The following is a 17,815-nucleotide window of genomic DNA, read 5'->3' as shown; positions in this document are numbered from 1 at the left end:
ATGCACTTGCATCATTTTGTCAACTAATAGTCTTGGATTTGAAATTTGGGTTTGATAAGAAAAATAGTTGGACGCTTGAAAATTGTGTTGAGCATTTTTTTTTTTTACAACTTTCTGACATTCTGTAGACTCATTTATCATTAGTAAGCTACATTTTAAGAGACATAATTAATGTATTTTAGTTGCAGCCTGTTTATGTACATGTACTTTGCAAAAAAAAATAATGCTTGTGTTTTAATGTGTATCAGAGAAAAAGAAAAATTAGAATACTGCAATTGAAAGGATTTTCCAATTACAATGCAAAGCACAAAGCAATTTAATGTAAATGTAAGAAAAAAAAGAAAGAAAGTGTGTATGTGTATGTGCTGCTAACAGCTCTCAACCAAGATCCAGTGAGGTCAGTGCAGGGGTCACTCCCTCTCTTCCTCCTCATCCTTCCCCTCTTGTTCTTTCTGGTATGACCCTCACCATCCACTCCAATCCTCCCCCTTCCAACCTCACAGCCCCACCTGTACCTGAGCCTTGCATCTCCCAGGGGGCATTAAGCTCACTGGCCCTGTTTGATTTAGGCAGGTCGGGTGTCAGTGTTCGCTACAAGCCCATGGTGAACCATGAATAATGGATTTGCCACGGGTCTGAGTCCCCCTGGGACTCTCAGCTGCCCCCTCCCCTCACTCCCACTGTGACTGGAATAGTCAATGTCCCATTAACAACCAATGATTCAAAGTCTCTCACCGCCAGCACTTGAGTAACAGGAAATGTGTGTGTGTGTGTGTGAGAGAGAGAAAGAGAGAGAGAGAGAGAGAGAGAGAGAGAGAGAGCGTGTTAATGAGAAACTGATAATGGAGCCAGATTCTAGGCATTTTACTTATAGGTTTGTATTCATCTTTAAAATGGGTCAAAGGCGAGACATTTTCATCAAGACCATTAGACATGAAGCTTTTAAGAAGGTAAAGAAATACTTCTTTTCCCCCCTTATGGCAAACATCTGCATGCTTCAAAGAAATCCCGTCAAAAGAACCAACAGTTGGTGTTCTAATTTACAAAGTATGTGTTTAATCTTTTTGAAGTAGACGTCTTCTGATGCCCTAGAAGTAAAGGAACATGCGCTTGCATGAAGGATTTCCAGACTTCCAGCTTCCCTGTTATCCAGGTCATAAAACTCAAAGTCCCGCCCCAAGCTTGTGAAGTCCCTGTAGCTTGTTTACATAATCTTTTTGTGGATCCTGTTCCTCAAAACGTACGCAGCTTCCTGGACACATTTGTGAAGGTGCATGCGTTCAGGGTTTTAGCTTTGGGTTGAAGCAGAAGGACAGTTAATAACTCAACCGTAAAGTGAGCCACATCTGCTTGGTGTCTGTTTTTTTTTGTTTTGTTTTTACACACTGCTTGTGAACACAGTGGAAAAATGACACGTTTTGAGAAACAATCTATTTGAGAAAGTTGTGATAACAATCACATTACTTGTGTTCAGAAGCAGTGTGTGAAAAGACAGAATCATACATACAAGCTTAGCTTAAGAAAAAAAAAAGGCGCAACAATTCAAGCTATGTGTTACATTGTGACATCTCAACCTAAATAATGCGTTTGACGATGTTTGGATGGAGGAAACCTACAGTAAGATGAAGGGGAACAAATATCTGTACCACCCCTAGTTGTTAGATATACACACGATTGAATAACTTGTAGAGTATATTTGTGGGTTAACTGCAAAACATTTGTTACTATTTGATTGTTTTGAGCTGATTTAAACTATTATTTCAGACCTATATAAAGTGTGCTACAAACATCTGACTGACTTCAAACTGCATTGACACTTCCCTTTTGACCAACGAATTTCACAACACAGACCATCTCCCTAAACCCTCAGGATATTTGATGTGTGTAACAGTCATTTTCCTTTGCTTCAGCTCTACCAAACTGGAACAGAGGTTTTCCATTCCCTCCACTTTTGTCATTTCACAATTCTGCTGTAAAGTTCCTTTTTTCCAATAAAAGAAAGCAACACGTGTGAGCTAGTTAAGGCAGATATAACTCTCAATAATCACCTAACAAACAAAATCGACTCAAAGTGGCTGTCTTATTAAGCTGCAAGATGTCCGGTCTCTCCCTCTGCTGTATCATTGTCAGTTCTGCCCTGCACCACCACTCCAGCGTTAACCTGCAGGTTTCAACAAAAGGGGTTAAAGATGCTATCTCATCAATCTTCCACCAAGAGCCTAAAAACCCAATAAAAAGAATTTTCTGCTGCCAGAATTACGATTTTAAATAATTTCAGATGTGAGAAGTCTGACTGAAATTCAAACGTAAAGGGAAAACAAATATTGCTTCTTATTTCTACATAGGCGAAATGAATTACCTGGCGTGTTATGCTCTTGGAGGTTTTAAAATCCATTGCATGTTTACCTCTTTAGTATGCACCTGGCGTCATTACAATCAACTCTGAGCAGCCCAGAGAAGTTCAAACATGCAAGGCAGAAAAACGGCTGGGGATGCGCAGGCCACAGCATTTTTACCACAACAAACAAAACAAAAAAAACAAGAGTTATTCCGGAGGTTCTATCTTGCAAGCGAGGGTGAGCAAATTCAAAGGACTATGACAGGTGCATGGGCAGTTGTCATTCACACTGACAGACCGGTCACTGTGGACACTGAACCTTTCAGACATCACAAAGACCCAGGTGCACACAAACACGTAGCAACACACATGCACACACATCCAAATACAGAGGGCGTCATTGTTTTTGCATCAAAAAATTACTCAACACACAAATGCACATGCATGTCCACACAGACGAGAATCCACTTTACTTCATATGAAGTTTGCAATGCCACATAATCCTGTATAAGTATGCAGGAAGGAGGGCAAAGACTCTTACAGCTGGAACCTGTTCGTCAAATCACATCCCCCATGAAACTGTGCTATGGAGGAGTGTGAGGGATAATAAGAAAAAAATATGCTGCTCCACTGAGAGATTTAAGCCCAGAAACCATTCAAACAAATATGCTCTTTGAAGTCTAAATAAGTCAGACCAATCTTACTCTGATAAGACAAAAAACACAGAGAACATAAATTCTAATGATTATGAATGAAACGTTCGGAAACATATCAATCTTAATAAGTGTACACCTTGTGCACACGATTGCTGTGCTGAGAAGCCAGCAGCAGCAGGAGCATCACAGACACAATGAAAACAGGCCAGCGCACCAAAGAAAACAAAAAACAGGATTCAAAATAATTTCCCTTTAAGCCACTTAATGTTTGGCGGCTCCATTCTGTAGTCTCTGGCAATGTTTTTGGCAGTAGTGAAAAATTAATTTGTTATGTGCAATCGGAAATGTTTTATTTCAATCATTATTTAGTTCTCATGGATCACTCAATTACAGCCCGACTGAGCAGCCAACCGATAATACAGTTCGATACTGGTGTATCCACTGAATATCGGCTAATTTGATCCCAGTTATGAACAGATGTATTCATCAGTCAAACAGCATGTCATTTGAGTTTCATTGTTTTACACTAGCAGTTCTCCAGCAGATAGTGTTATATGGATTACAACAAGCTCTCCAGAGTGTCAAGTTGTGATGCATGATCACACTTATTTACTTTCCAGTTCAGTGCATGACTATCTTGTCTTTGTTCTCAGGGGTTTGATAACATGCATTTGAGGGATAAATGCAATAAATGTGCATACCTAGATCCATTGAACTCTAAAAATCAAATATGGATCAAAGAACATATCAGGCGATTATCTCTCACTGATTTTTTTTCTTTATAATATCAGTATCTGCCCCGAAAATCTCATATCGGTCGGGCCCTATACACTACAGATTTACATAATGCTTTGCTATCTATATCTTGTCAGCAGTAAAGACACAAATGCATTGTTAGTCTAGGAGCAGTCATTTGTTGTCAAAGCAGTGACTACAATGCTAACTGAGAGCTCTGGGATATTGTGGAGCTACCATCCTCTGGCTAAAATCTTTATCTAGATCTGATCTAAAATAGATCATGAACAGCCTGTACTACTCACACAGTCTGCAGATGACACTAACCCGGGTGTAAACAGCAACTTGGCTTTAGAGATGCGAAACAGCAATGTTTTACAGCCAACATCTTCATCCAGTCATGATCAGATGAGCAAGTTTAGGAGCCTGGTAGAGATTTGGCCCTAGCTTAAAAAAAACAACATGATAACAGATTAGCTGCTATGGCGGCACCCATTCACCATGTTTTGCTAAAGAACACTTAAACACATGCAAGCAGTTTCAGCAGTGAAATAAACGTGCTCAGTGTGATAGACAGGTTAATAATGTTGACTGTCAGTTCATGCGTTTGTCTAACATTTCTCAGTTGTTAAATGCTGGACTTCAACACATGGGGCATTGAGTATGCCAGAAGAGAAGTATGGGGAGAAAGAGGCCTTAGACATCTGAGGCAAAATGAAATCCTGTCTGGCAGACAGAGTTTGTATCTTGACAGGATTGATTTAAAAAAATAAATAAATCTTTGAGATGTCAATTTGGCCACTGAGCCCCAAGGGGATGTTAAATTTAGAAGGTGTTTGCTGGATTTGTGGATAAGGAAAAGAGCTGTATATATGGCTGATTTACTGAGTGGACTGTTGAAAATTGATACACATTTGCAAAAAAACAGCAAATCGACTGAAGATAAAGGTAGTCTTTGTGACTGCTCGCTAAGGTTTAAGAAAGGTGTTACGTTTGCTGCTTTAAGATTATAGTTCAGACTTAAATATGACCTGTCACCACTATTGAAAGAAAGACAGTTTATGTAGAAGTGCCAAATGACCTTATCAATACAGGGTAAAGGAGCTCCAAGCATAATTGTCCTGTTTATCAGTTCTATTACAGGCCTGCACCAGACATCGAGTGAGGACAATAAATACTCAGATGCTTTAGAGTTACAGTGCAATACCTAATCTGGCTTGACAGATCTATAATATACAGAGCATTCAAAAAAAGAGAATCATGCCGTCTATTTCAATGTCTTTTAGACAGCAACATCACCAGTTATACTGTTGTACAGTTTATTTGTTAAATGACACGTTTTCGAGTCTACTTGCAAGAGATGAAACAACATGAATAATTAAAGGAGGGATTCTGGAGTCAAAAGAACATTGAGAGAAGAAGTTTGTGAGGTGTTTTTTAGTTCACTGAAAACTGATTCAATATCAAGAATTTTGTGGCCGTTCTATGATCTATATCTGCATGTCAACACTGTAATTTATTTAAGCTAATAATAAATTATACAAAGACGTGGCTATCACTGAGCATTTTGAGCTCAAGACCTTAATTTGCACAAACCCTTTAAATTACAACAATCTAAGTGTCCTATAGATAGCAGTTACAAAGAAATTGCACAACCAAGCAGAAAAACAAGAATAAAATGGTTAGAGGGGAAATTTAGACCTAATGATTTTAAATTGTCACCACCAAGCTGCAGAGAGAGTTTTTGACTAACATCAGAAAAGAGTGCTGCTCAACAATGGTGCACAACACAATTCAAAATGTTCAAAACCCTTTCTCAACAATAAATGAAGTTTCCAAGTGAAGGACCATTTCGCCAATTCGCTTCAGTTTGTGCCATTGTAATGTGGAAACAAAATGCGAAAAAATAGGACATCAAGTATTCCACCATGTTTTTGTCTGCATCGTTACATCAACTTGTCTGCTTTGTCTGGTAGATGAGAAATGTCTCTAAAATCCAGCACGCAATACACAAGGTTTAGTCTCTCCATGAAACGGAACTTCACGAGGACTGCCTTGTTGTAATCCATTCCCAATTTAAAGAGTATAGAACCAATCACAAGACGGTACAGACGTTGAGATGAATGTTAAAATACTCAAATATGCTTTATTTAAATATATTTGGCAGATGATGGGCGATACGGGAAAATTTAACACAGGAACACTGGATTAAGACAAGGACATTTTGTGTTTTATGCTACAAGGACTTGAAAAAAACTTGGTAATATATTAAGGACTATCTTAGTTTCCAAAATATATTAATATTTGCTCCTAAGGGATGTGAGAAGAGGGTTGAGAAATCAGACATCCCCAGGTTACCTCTGCTAAATAGCAGCTGTTAGCAGCTAAAAATCCAAGATAGCTTGTTTCATCTACCATAAAAAGCGGAAAAGTCTGTTTTTCTACACTATTCATGAACAAACACAGCATTAAGGTGAGGAAGAACTTCCTCTGTAGTAAACTGCTTTCTTATTGCTTCTGGCACTGGCTACTTTCTTTTGATTTATCTTTGACTCAGCAGCACTAACAGCTGCTTGATGGCCGCAGCCAACTGCTGTCGAGCTTTTGGCCCACAGCTTGCCAGACTCGACTGGTTTGTTCACATGGAAGCTGAGAAGAGAAGTTTTGTTTTTTTTTTAATTTCAGAAGTTTCCTGCTGTGAGCTGTTTGTATTCAGTTTGCCCCTTAATAAAGCAAAGTGTTTTTTAGAGGTTTACTGTTGCCGATAAACTAGCTAACAAAAAGTGTGCTTGCTGATTGTAACTACTTAGCAGGGCTTTGTTGGAATAACCCTTACGAACGCAACTTTTCCAATTCTTATTCAACATCCATTTCAAGAGGATATTGTAAATTTAAATCAACAACCATTCTTTAATCTGTGCATGACTTTAACAGTTTATATGAGGCATAACTTGACTTATGGTTCAGACCTACCAAACGCTATTTCAGTGTTGCATCTGACAAAAGACGAGCATAAGGATGCTCAAAAATCCACAAAAAAAACCAATATTTTTTTATCTTAGAAAACTAAACCAGCAATGTGCCTTACTGTGGTTTGCTAAAAGTGAATCAGAGACTACTGGTATAAAGCTAAATCCTATCAAGGTCTCCTGTGATAAACAAAGACAGCGCAGAGAATGAACCTATTTTGACATTGGGTGTCATTGTCGGAGTAAATTAGAAGCTACAGAGAAAATAGCTGAGGAACTGAGTGCAAAATGATTGAAAAGAAAGGAGATGATAAAATAAAGAGGACCACAGCAGCGATTAATATCATTTGCCGGTAAATCCAGGTTTCGCTGGTTTTCCAATCATAGCTGAAGCTCCGCACTACAGCGGTGCTGCGAAATGGGACGGCTTCACAATCCCCTGGCTCAAAAGTATTGTTATGTCTCTTGGGTATTATCTTACAAAGCCCATTATTCTGTCGAAACAAAGAGAAGACACAGGCCTAGAACTGTAGTATCTCTGGTGTGCACGCAAACACACACACAGCTTTCACTGAGACAAGCGCACATGGTGGTTTAATCTTTGCAAAGATGTGTATTATCAGTACAAATCCCAGCGTGGCTCCCGGATTACTAAATGTGTGTGCATGCAGCTGTGCACCATTAAAAACAGATGTGATATCTTCATGTTATAAAAAGACTGATAATATCTGTACTGCAAAATCAGCAATGTGTAAAAAAACAGACAAACATTTACATCACATGACCTACTAGAGCTTGTAATTTCTTGTTGGATGTTCATTGGATTAAACTGGGACGACCATAATCTTTCATTCTGTCCCAGCCATTTGCACTCGCTGAGCCTGGTCTCTTGCACTTTTGCTAAATGAGTACTTATGTTGTAATATAAACACAAGCAGTGTGTGCTAAATTGCAGATTGCACTGCTGTTCTGCAATTAAGATTTAACTGGTAATGTGTTTTTGCAGGCAGTGCTGTGGCTAGGTTGTTTCAGTCAGTAACTTCACTGATTTCCAGCCATCCAGTTGAAGAGGCCTTTCGAGGGTATGACAAACACACCCTTGCACTGCATTAACTCCATAGCTTTTTGTATAACTGCCGTGTTGAAATCACCCGATATAAATACAACTGAAGTACCCTGTACTTTATCTTGAGTACTAAAGACTACTGAGGTCCTATCAAGGGAGTACGTTCTGGCTAAAAATGACAAAACCACAGCGACTCTTCAAAAATGTTTCATATCAAACTGTCATGAATCTTCATCTAAAAGCTCAACTTATCTATGTTTAAGAGTCTAGTCAACACCGCTCTGTGAAAAGAGCCTCGTCTCACTGGAGACGGAACTTTCCAAACTGTCTTGGCAGATCTGCTTTGTAACCTTACTAACTTTGTTGGCAGAGCGTCTGGGAGATTTAACGGCTCTTTTTTTTTTTGCAGGATTGCAAATCTGAGTGGGAACTTACTCTTGAGGGTGTCATGCAGTATAGGATCCAATCTGACATTATATTGTTGACTAAGTATTTTTCGTTCTCTCTGACTTGTTTTTCTAGCTTTTTTTCAGATCATGAGAACACATTAGATGACCTTGAGGAGTCAAAATGTCTCTTTTGTTTCCATTTGGATTTTCAGCAAATGTACACAAACACGGTTATCAACTTGCAATGTGAGCAGTTCCCATAACCCAAAATCACCCATTCTTTGTTTATTATAATGAATAACACACAATGTATATTATGCTATGTTAATAATGTCTTGCATCATTGTTTTTTAATGTGTTTTCTCCCTTGCATGTGCATTTTGCTCTCCTTAATTATCCTGTTTTTCATATTTGCAGATTTGTTAAAAAAAGACAATTTTTAGTCAAGGTAAGGTGAGATAGAGTACAAGAAAGTAAGAAAAAAGATATTACCCCTGTGTGCGGCTCCCCAGAGTAGCTTGTGTTTGGGTTTGAGCTGCTCGTGTGTTATACTTGGAAATGTGAAATGTTCTTTCAATGGAAAATTGTGTTTTTAGCATAATTTTTCTAATACAGCAGAAAGTCCCAAAGCAAGCACTAATGGGTAGATTAGGAATATCTAAAACAGTCTAACAAACCCACACACGTCTGTCTCTTTTCTCTTTCATTGCTTCTCCTCCTTTATCTTTTCTTTTAACATTCCAGTTGGATAATGAATAAATTAGCTCAATGGTTTGGTGAGTTTGTTTGCATGTTCTGCTGTCTTCTGCTTTATCTACATATTGCCCTCTTTCCTTTCTCCCCTGTCTGAGAAAAGAAATATTCAAATCAACTTGGTTATTTTTTGGAACAAATGTTTTTGTCTTCCATAAATAGTCAAATAAGTTAGCTAACTTAAATTAGACAAAGTGGCATTCATTTGCAATGACTCAGACAATCTGAACGGATGAAGTGCACATGTTTTTGAGCACATGTTAGCTTAGAAACACGACAGCGAAATAGAGTCAGATGCTATCAGCTTATAGTGTCTGCTTTATGTTTTAATGACGGATTTAATCCAGCATTATGACACTAGTAATGCGGTCAGCAGAAAATCTGTAACATATTGTGTGTATTAAATGGAATGTAAGATGGACTTATTTTGATTCAGTTTTCGATAAACATTATTGTCTTTTGTAAAATCATTACCACCATCACAATAACAAGATAAATTCCCTGATTTCCTATGTATAAATTTACCCAAAATACAGTTACATCTGATGCATTTATACCAAATTCCCTATGAAAAAGATGAACCATTTTTAAGTTTTTAGCAGTTGATGATAAATATGAATATTGCTTTTATAGGAATTAGCTCATGTGGACACTATACCAGAACCCATGTATAAAAATAAGATGTCAGAATCAAAATCAATCAGCAATGGGTCAATTTTACCAAGTATGCCAATACATCCATAAATATCTTCAACAGAGATTTGTTTCTAAATTATCAGGTACAATAATGAGATTCATATTGATACATTTATCTGAAAATTGACTGTGTTGATTGATATACTCTCTTAACCTTACAGCTTCAATTCCCTGATATTCTTGTAATTGTAATATGAACATTGAATATCTTGGTTACATATGTTTGTGATGACCTTTTGTTGTTGTCTTTTTATTTTCCGAGAGCTCATGCAAAGCTGGTGAGACTTTTTCTTTTTTTCAAATGGAAAAGTTGGATGAAGGATGGAAGACCTACAGCGGTTAAATGTAAAATGAAATTATTCACCTAGGCTTAAATTGCACAGTGGAATATACATTAATATGTCATCACTGTGACTCAACCTGGCACCTCAGTGGTCATTAAGCAGACAGATGACAGTCGGAGTTAAGCCCAGCAGAGGCCGCTGTAAAAGTTGCAGATTGTTGCAAGAGACCAAATGAACCAAGAGACAGAAGCAGAAACGTCCTCTATCCATCTGTTTCCTACACAGGGTAGATCTTCATGTTTTGTATGGCTGTGGCCATTCCCAGCAGGCATTGGCCTATCTGAAACCCATATGAAAACCTACAGGGAACTTTACAGGTTATTTTATCCAACCTTGATTTCTTTTGAGTGTGAGGGGAATGACAATAATCACAAAGAACCTTTACATGCATGGCCATGATATGTAAATTAGATGTTCCAACACTATTTCAGCCATTTTAATACCTATTCTGATACCTATAGTTCAGTGTCGGCCAATATTGGTTGATCCTATTATTTTTAGCTTTACCAACATCACTTTATCCCCTTGCAGCATCCTGTTTCGGAATTAATTCATTTCTTCGAGAAAGCACCAGATCATGACAGTACTTACATCAGGAGGTCTAGACTATAACCTTTGTTTTCCTGTTTGGAAAGACCCAACATTGATCCACCATGAGCAACAAATTGGCAACAATGTCAAGGAGAGGGTGAGCAGCCGTCTGTCCTGACCTGATGGGTCAAAGAACGAGAATAGAAGATGAGGAAGAAAAAACACACAAAAGAAACAGTAATCAAAAGTGTCTTGATGTAAAGCCTCAAAATGGAACCAACACACTTAATACATTAAGTATGATTGATACATATAATGAAATATATGTTTCATATAAGACTGGAGATTGTGACGGCCCTTTGGCCTGTTTTGTTGTGCCTTCTCTCTTCTTCAGGTATTTTTCAGGTATACGTTATTTATAGGCGTGACTGTCCAGTCAGCCTATCTGAGAGCCCAATGCTTCCAGTCATTATAAAAGATGCAACCTTAGTCTGCACAAAGAGACTGTCTGCATGTGACGTGTTTGATTAGTTCAGCATGCTATTTCATCTAACACCTGCACAATACACATTCTACAATCTGGAAATTTGTAGTTAGAGAGGTGCCAGTTCACTTCCTGCGCACTGCTGAGCAAGTGAGCCTTGAGCAAGGCACCAAAATGAGTATGGGGAACATGATCAAATGCAGCAGTTAAGAAATTAGAAGGCAAATCTAGTGAATACATCCTATCCAATTACAGTTACCTGGATGTATAAGCCTGTTAAAATCCTCCACATTACACATCAATTTCTATTAATTTAGTGTCATTTTGGTGACATTTCATGTGGGATTGATTCACTTGAGACACCAAATATTCACAGTGCAATTAGAGCGCTGAGATTCCCTTGAATAAGAGACATTTTAGTCTTATGCAAGTTTCTCATTGTCTTTCTCCAAGAGAGCCATGAGCATGATGTCAAAGTTTCATGACTTCTTAACAATAAAGCCCCTTTCATATCCTCTTGGGTACATGTCTGGAGGATATTATTGAATTCTGTTCTATGATGAAGTAATATTGAGAATATGCTTTTCCTACATACCATACCAGGCATTTGTCAATGGCATTGAACTAAAGGCTTTGATGCCCAGCACAGAGAGTTTGATTGATGGATTTCTGACCATAATGTGGTGCATGGCGATTATTCAAGCAGGATGACCTCAAAGCATGGAGGTACCACCACATAGAGGAGCTGGAGGGGATGCTGCAGAGTAAAAGTCTAGAAAACATCACTTTTATTAAATAAGGAGCACTATTGGTTAAAAAGCAAAGGTGTTTGTTTGCATGTTTATGCCTTCTAAAGGGAGTAAAATGTATTTATGTGAAGTAAAGTTAGTTTAAAGTTCCGACTGGCTCACCATAGCATCTTAAAGTTCCTAAATTTACATCCAAGTCAGAAGTGTTTTCACAGGGGAACAGTCTTTTGAACCTTTCAGCAAAGACGCATTCTGCACTGCTCTAACATATTTGTGTGATGTTTCTCTGTGTATTTACGAGTACGCTCCTGCACTTATCTGAGTGCATGCTGTTGTGTGTATGTGTGAGTGTTGAGTGTGTGTTTGCACATTTTTTTTTTATTTTTTTTTTTTTTTTTGCAGCACAAGTTTGGGTAAGCAAGCTTTACCCAGCAAAAGCTAATACCATTAGTAAGACCGTGCAACCATCCCCAAGAGTGTGTTCTCAATGCATAATTCAACAAACACATAAAAACTTGAAAAAATGGCATCCTCTTTGGTGTTTGTGTTTGTGTGCTAGTGGGTGGCGGGAACAGGAAAGAGCATTAAGGAGGATTTCAAAAAACCATACCATGCACTTAAACCTTTTCTATTCAATCATACGCTCCCTTCCTGCAGAGGAGAGCTCCACGGCACAATTTAACTTGTCATTTGAGCATCACATCATCATTCATAAGGTGTTCATTTCCACACGCCAGACAGGAACTTGATACAACTCCTCTGTTACTTTTAACCACAATTACACCAGGAGGTCTTTTCCATTACGCCTCTGCAAGGTGCCAACTGAATCACATTGGAAAACAACTTAGCCACCACCAAGGAGTCCCTCAAAGAGCTGTATTAAGATTTTTTTACTTGGCCAGGAGAAGGCTAAATCCATTGGTACAGGAAACACATTTCTAAAAGCCACGTTTACCCCTGCTGTTTTTATCACAACGAAACTGGTACATTTTATAACAGTCAAAGTCTGAGTATGTCAATGTATTCCTATGATATTGCAACATTTTCATAACTATGACAGCAGCATGATTTGTAAGGTCACCGGGTGTCCCACTTTGTACAGGACCGCACCGCATTTTCAACACTTGTCCAGCTTCCCACAAATTGACTCTAGTTTTTCAAAAGGCAAGACAATAACCTTTCTTCAACCTAGCTCTTTTCCAATGGCAGGGTAGAAAGCAAGAGAGGGCTATCATCATGGCCTGTTTCAGATGTCAATCAATCAGCTAACGTGTGGGATTAAGGCCTTGCAATCCTGTCACCATCCTTGTTGCGTATGCTACGCCCCACTGCCTCAAAACAAAGAAACAATCCACTGGGGATGCACTTTTTAATTGAAAATACAACAAGGAAAGGAGGCGCAACAAAGTCTGTTTCTTGTGAGTCTTTGAATGCAAGAAAATAATAGACAAGGAAACAGCTGCTTACATAACAAACATTTACCACAATGTGGAGGACTCATAATCATACAGGTCAGCAGGCTGTGGCCCAAGACATTTTTCCAGACTCCCAAATTGCAGAAAAAATCCCATGCATGTATGAAGACATGGGTATACAATTAGATTTGTGGTTTTACTGGCTTCTGTGGAAATATGCACAACCTGCATAGTGTGTGCAACCAAATTAACCAGTGTTCTAAGGATTGCTGTAGATATTTATTAGGTTAGGATTTAAATGAATGTGTTAATTTTATAGGGTTATTTGAGCAATCTATTGATTAGCACAACACAGATTGTAATAGTTCATATACCATTTCATTATCTTTGCTGAAAAGAACAAGGTTACAGCAGCTTCCATGTATTCATTTTGCATGGAAGGCACCACGTTTTTTTGGCAAACCAGATGAAGCAAACATGACTTTCGTTCTGCAATCAGCTCTGTGTTTCACACCAAACATCATTACACTACTCATCACTACTATTTATCAGCCACTAGATTAAAATGTCAGAGAGAGATGATAATGAAAAAATGCACAGAGCAAGAGAGAGAGACAGAGAGAGAGAGAGAGAGAGAGAGAGAGAGAGAAGAGGAGATGGAGAAGAGAAAGAAGAGTAGCTGAACTTTGTTTTAGTCACACTCAGGATCCAGCCTGTCGCTGGTCTGAATCACCAGACATTGAATTAAAAAGCTTTAGAGTGTAATTTAAGAAACCCATAAATTCGAAACTGGTTTTCGAATCTGGTTTCATCTTTTGTCTAATCTAAACACTCCTACTCCAGGTCGCAAGGTGCTGGAGCTTGTCACAGCATAGATTGGACAAACGGCTGGAAAATACTCCTGAAAAGAAGCCAGTTCACAGATGGACTGGACACAGCTAGACATTCCCGTTCTCATTGATGGACAATCTGTAATCTACCTTCAACCAAACATGAATGAATCAGAACTATGGTAGGTAACTGGGAGTGTTGATTGAACAACGTTTTTGCTTAGATTAGTTTCAAACTACCCCTCAGAAGGGACAACTCTAGATTAGAGCATAGTTTTAGTCATCCTGATGACAAAGACCCCTGCAGACCCCAGAGGCATACTCAGTATAACATAGCACATATACTTAACTCTGAGAATCATATGTTAGTTCAGAATGACCTTATTTGAGTGTTGTTGTTTCTTTTATTCTCATATGAGTGCTTTTAACAAATACATACATTTAATGAGATCCTCAGCCTACCCTAAAGTCAAAACCAGACTCTAGTTATTACTGGTGAAGCAAAGAAAAAAGTGCCTTAAACCCGCAAGGTACAACTCTATGAGTTACAAAAGAAAATCTGATCGTATGGAGAAAAAGTTAAGAACATATCATTGCTTGTCACTTGATATTCTACCTTAGTACCTCACACAAGTGCCATTTCAAAGTCTTCTTTAATGCATGACCTTCATTTTGTAAATAATGCTTAAATTTCAGGGATAATCAAAGATAAAACAGGGTGTGGCTAAGTCACCTCTACTGCCTGAAAAATCATAGAGACATAACAATAAGTATCCAATCCTGGTGTCGAAACAGGGTCCCTTCTGGCTTTAATAGACATGATAATAATGTCCAAAATGTCTTAGTTGAGCTTCTAAGACAGTTAGCTAACAACCAATAATCACATTAAGGGTTCTCCATCCACCTCTTGTATTAAGAAACATGTACTACTTATTATGCACATTAAGGCAGAACATGGATATGACACAGCTTTGGGTGTCCATGTGATCCAAGATGATGCAGGGGTTGTTACTTAACAAGTGGTGCTCAATTTCGCTGCTACTCATTGTCTCTAACATCCAACTAAATCCTCGCTTTTCGAGATGCTAATCAGGCAGAAAACAAAGACAACACATGGGGTATAAAGTCTTAACCAGGAGTTCTTTATCACTGACAGCTAGCTATCCCAGAAGGCCTTCAAAACTTGATGACTCCCAGAGGATATACAGTAATCATCCCAGCTGATTGGTTCTAAGACTGACTTGAGGGAAAGACAATTTATAATACTCACATTCATAAACGTTAAGGATCTAGCATTCATTTCTCTTATTTTATTTTTTTTTAAATCAAATTCTCCGACAAGTTACTGAAACAATTTTATTCATTAAAGAGACTTTGTTTTTTAAATGACGCATTTTGTGGTCTAGTTTGGAGACTTGCTTAACCACACTGTGGGAGAGTTCAGGTTCTATTATCACTGTACCTGAGTCTCTGTGAGTCTTTGAAAGTGACAGCCCATCATAAATCTCATTTCAGGGACACTCGTTGTCAATGAGCATCCCCAGTCTGCAAGAATGTCACCTTATACTGCCAGCAGATAATCATAGATGAGACAAGAGCTGAAAAAACACGAGGCGTCCCTGTCAAACAGAATAAAACTCATATTTACTGTCATCACCGTCACTTGCAGAGCAGAGGAAAAAAAATACAACTATTGAGTGTGGACTGTTTACTTCTTGAAAAGACCCCAAAGCCTTTCCCTCAAACTGGATTGCATGTAGTAATCTAAGAGGAGAAAACAAAACAATACGATAATAACTTCTTCACATCACCTCTAATCCATTGTTCATTTTAATCTCTTGTGCACTGAATAAATCCCCATCTGTGCTTTAATGTGTGTGCACAGAACTGCACGTGTGTGGTGAATCACTGCATTTGTGTCTCAAATGTTTTCAGAATCCCAAAAAATGTGGATGACTTTTCCTACCTTGGCAGCCTTCATCCCTCCAAAGCCGACACTGACGCAGAAATACACCACCACATAAGCTCTGCCAGTGAGGTTATGCGAGACTCGGAGGAGGAGTCTTTGTGAACCGTGACATCCAGGTGAAGAACTGCCGCTTTACAAAGCAGTTGTTCTTCCCACTCCAGTGCAAGAGGCACAAAACGTAGACCTGCAGACCAGCTAGAGAAGGCACATTGTCAACCTGGATTCCATATCCGGCACTGGAATCGCACCTCTAGGAATGTGCGCGGTTTAGGTAGTAAAATGAGAATAAACACAACAGCACCACAAGAGAACTGCACATGAAATACCTCTTCGGCAAACATCAACACTGTATTGTACATCAAGTGCAATTCCATTTATTTTAGCAATCAGAGCAGCTTATCGTCGGGTGCCAGAGCAAATCTTGTTATTTTCAGCTGCAGGTCTCTGAATCCCAGCATCAGATGATTTTGATCAGATCAAACATGTGTGTCCTTTGATCTTGTATCACTGACTTAAATCACATATTCAACTGCCCTATAATACTTAAAGCTACGAGAGTCATCATGCCTCAGATGCTGTCAAGAAGCAGAATGTGAAGAATGACCAAATAACATTTAGTTATGTGTTTTTTTTTTCTTTTCATTTCAGTTTTGTTCTGATGCAAAAATGCCGTTTACATAACTCGTCTACTTTGCCTAAAAGCTCCTTTTGCATTACTGACTCAAAGGGCCTTTGATGATTTCTTTTACTGAACTCGCCATTCAATCGTGCTCCTTTGCCTACAAATGGCTGTAGACAGTGATCTCATACCAACAGATTTGACTGCATCATTAGGACAGATGGACCCAGCAGCTGTCGGACTCTTGTTAGTGACAATTTCTCCCTCTTGTTGCTTGGCACTTTGTTGCTTTGGTTGGGCTATGATTGACAATATCATTCTTTTTATCTTTAACAAATGTGACTCTTACAAGTGCTATGTCCTTGCAATTTTTTTTTCTAAGTTTGAAAAAAATGATCATTAAGTGGAAACCTTTGAGCTGCTTTCAAATTGCAAAATAAATTCATCAAAGTATCTGGCTTGAGAGATTGAATCTTCATAGAAATGTGTTTGGCAATGTCAACGTGCCGCTGTTTGAACTGTCTACACTGATGGAAAAGTACAGACTACAGAACCAAAATGTGCCATGTTTTTGAGATGCTTAAATAACTTCAAATGTAAAAAAAAATAGTTCAGTTAAATAGGGAAAGAGGGATAATATGAAAAGGAACAGTTACCTACCTTTTCAATTGGCAAAGAGTTAGAATGGCTGCCTCGCCCTTCTCCCCCTTCCCCACCACCAAATGATCTAAATCACTTTTCGAGATGACCTCAGTTTGCTTGCATTTCAATGCATTGATTTATGCAACAGCAATTTTGCATCACAAACAAGCCTCAAAGTGGCACAAATAACAATTCAAATAAGTTGAAACTAGTGGTTTAGTCAAGACCACACTAACAGAGACCAAGACATATCGAGACCGGAGTACAGAGACCGAGACAAGACAAAAACCATAAATATCACCAAAAACGAATCATCTCATCATCTTCTTATGTTCAGGATGTATCACTCACTTGCACCATAACACCGGGAGGGTTGTAGCTGTAACCGGGGGATACAAATGAAATTGTGAGGTATTATGTTGTTCTATCAGAAAGGGGTGATTTCCTTCATATCAAAGTAATGTCACGAGACCACGACCGATTTCGAGTTCTACCACACGAGTTAAAACCCTGAGAGACTTATCTACAGAGGTCCCCCATTTACCACTCATTAAAGCAGGTCTTAAGATGACATGTTTCTCCTTTCTTTCTGCATTGACAAAGATCTGAAGAGGCTGCGACCCAAGCCCA

General features: G+C 38.6%; 2 protein-coding genes across 2 annotated transcripts in view; both read right to left on the bottom strand.

The window, feature by feature from the left end:
• cdh22 (cadherin 22) overlaps window positions 1-17,815 on the bottom strand; it is a 171,496-nt gene that overhangs the window by 149,314 nt on the left and 4,367 nt on the right. The window lies entirely within an intron of this gene.
• The window catches only part of znfx1 (zinc finger, NFX1-type containing 1), a 130,428-nt gene continuing 112,709 nt past the window's right edge, over window positions 97-17,815 (bottom strand). The window contains exon 20 of the transcript XR_013778869.1: window positions 97-114. The gene's annotated coding sequence lies outside the window, so the exon portion shown is untranslated. The remainder of the gene's footprint in view (window positions 115-17,815) is intronic.

Source organism: Symphodus melops (genome assembly GCF_947650265.1).
Source record: "Symphodus melops genome assembly, chromosome: 4".
Classification (NCBI taxonomy): domain Eukaryota; kingdom Metazoa; phylum Chordata; class Actinopteri; order Labriformes; family Labridae; genus Symphodus; species Symphodus melops.
The sequence above is the reverse complement of the archived record's forward strand: the minus strand, read 5'-3'. Positions and strand labels throughout refer to the sequence as shown.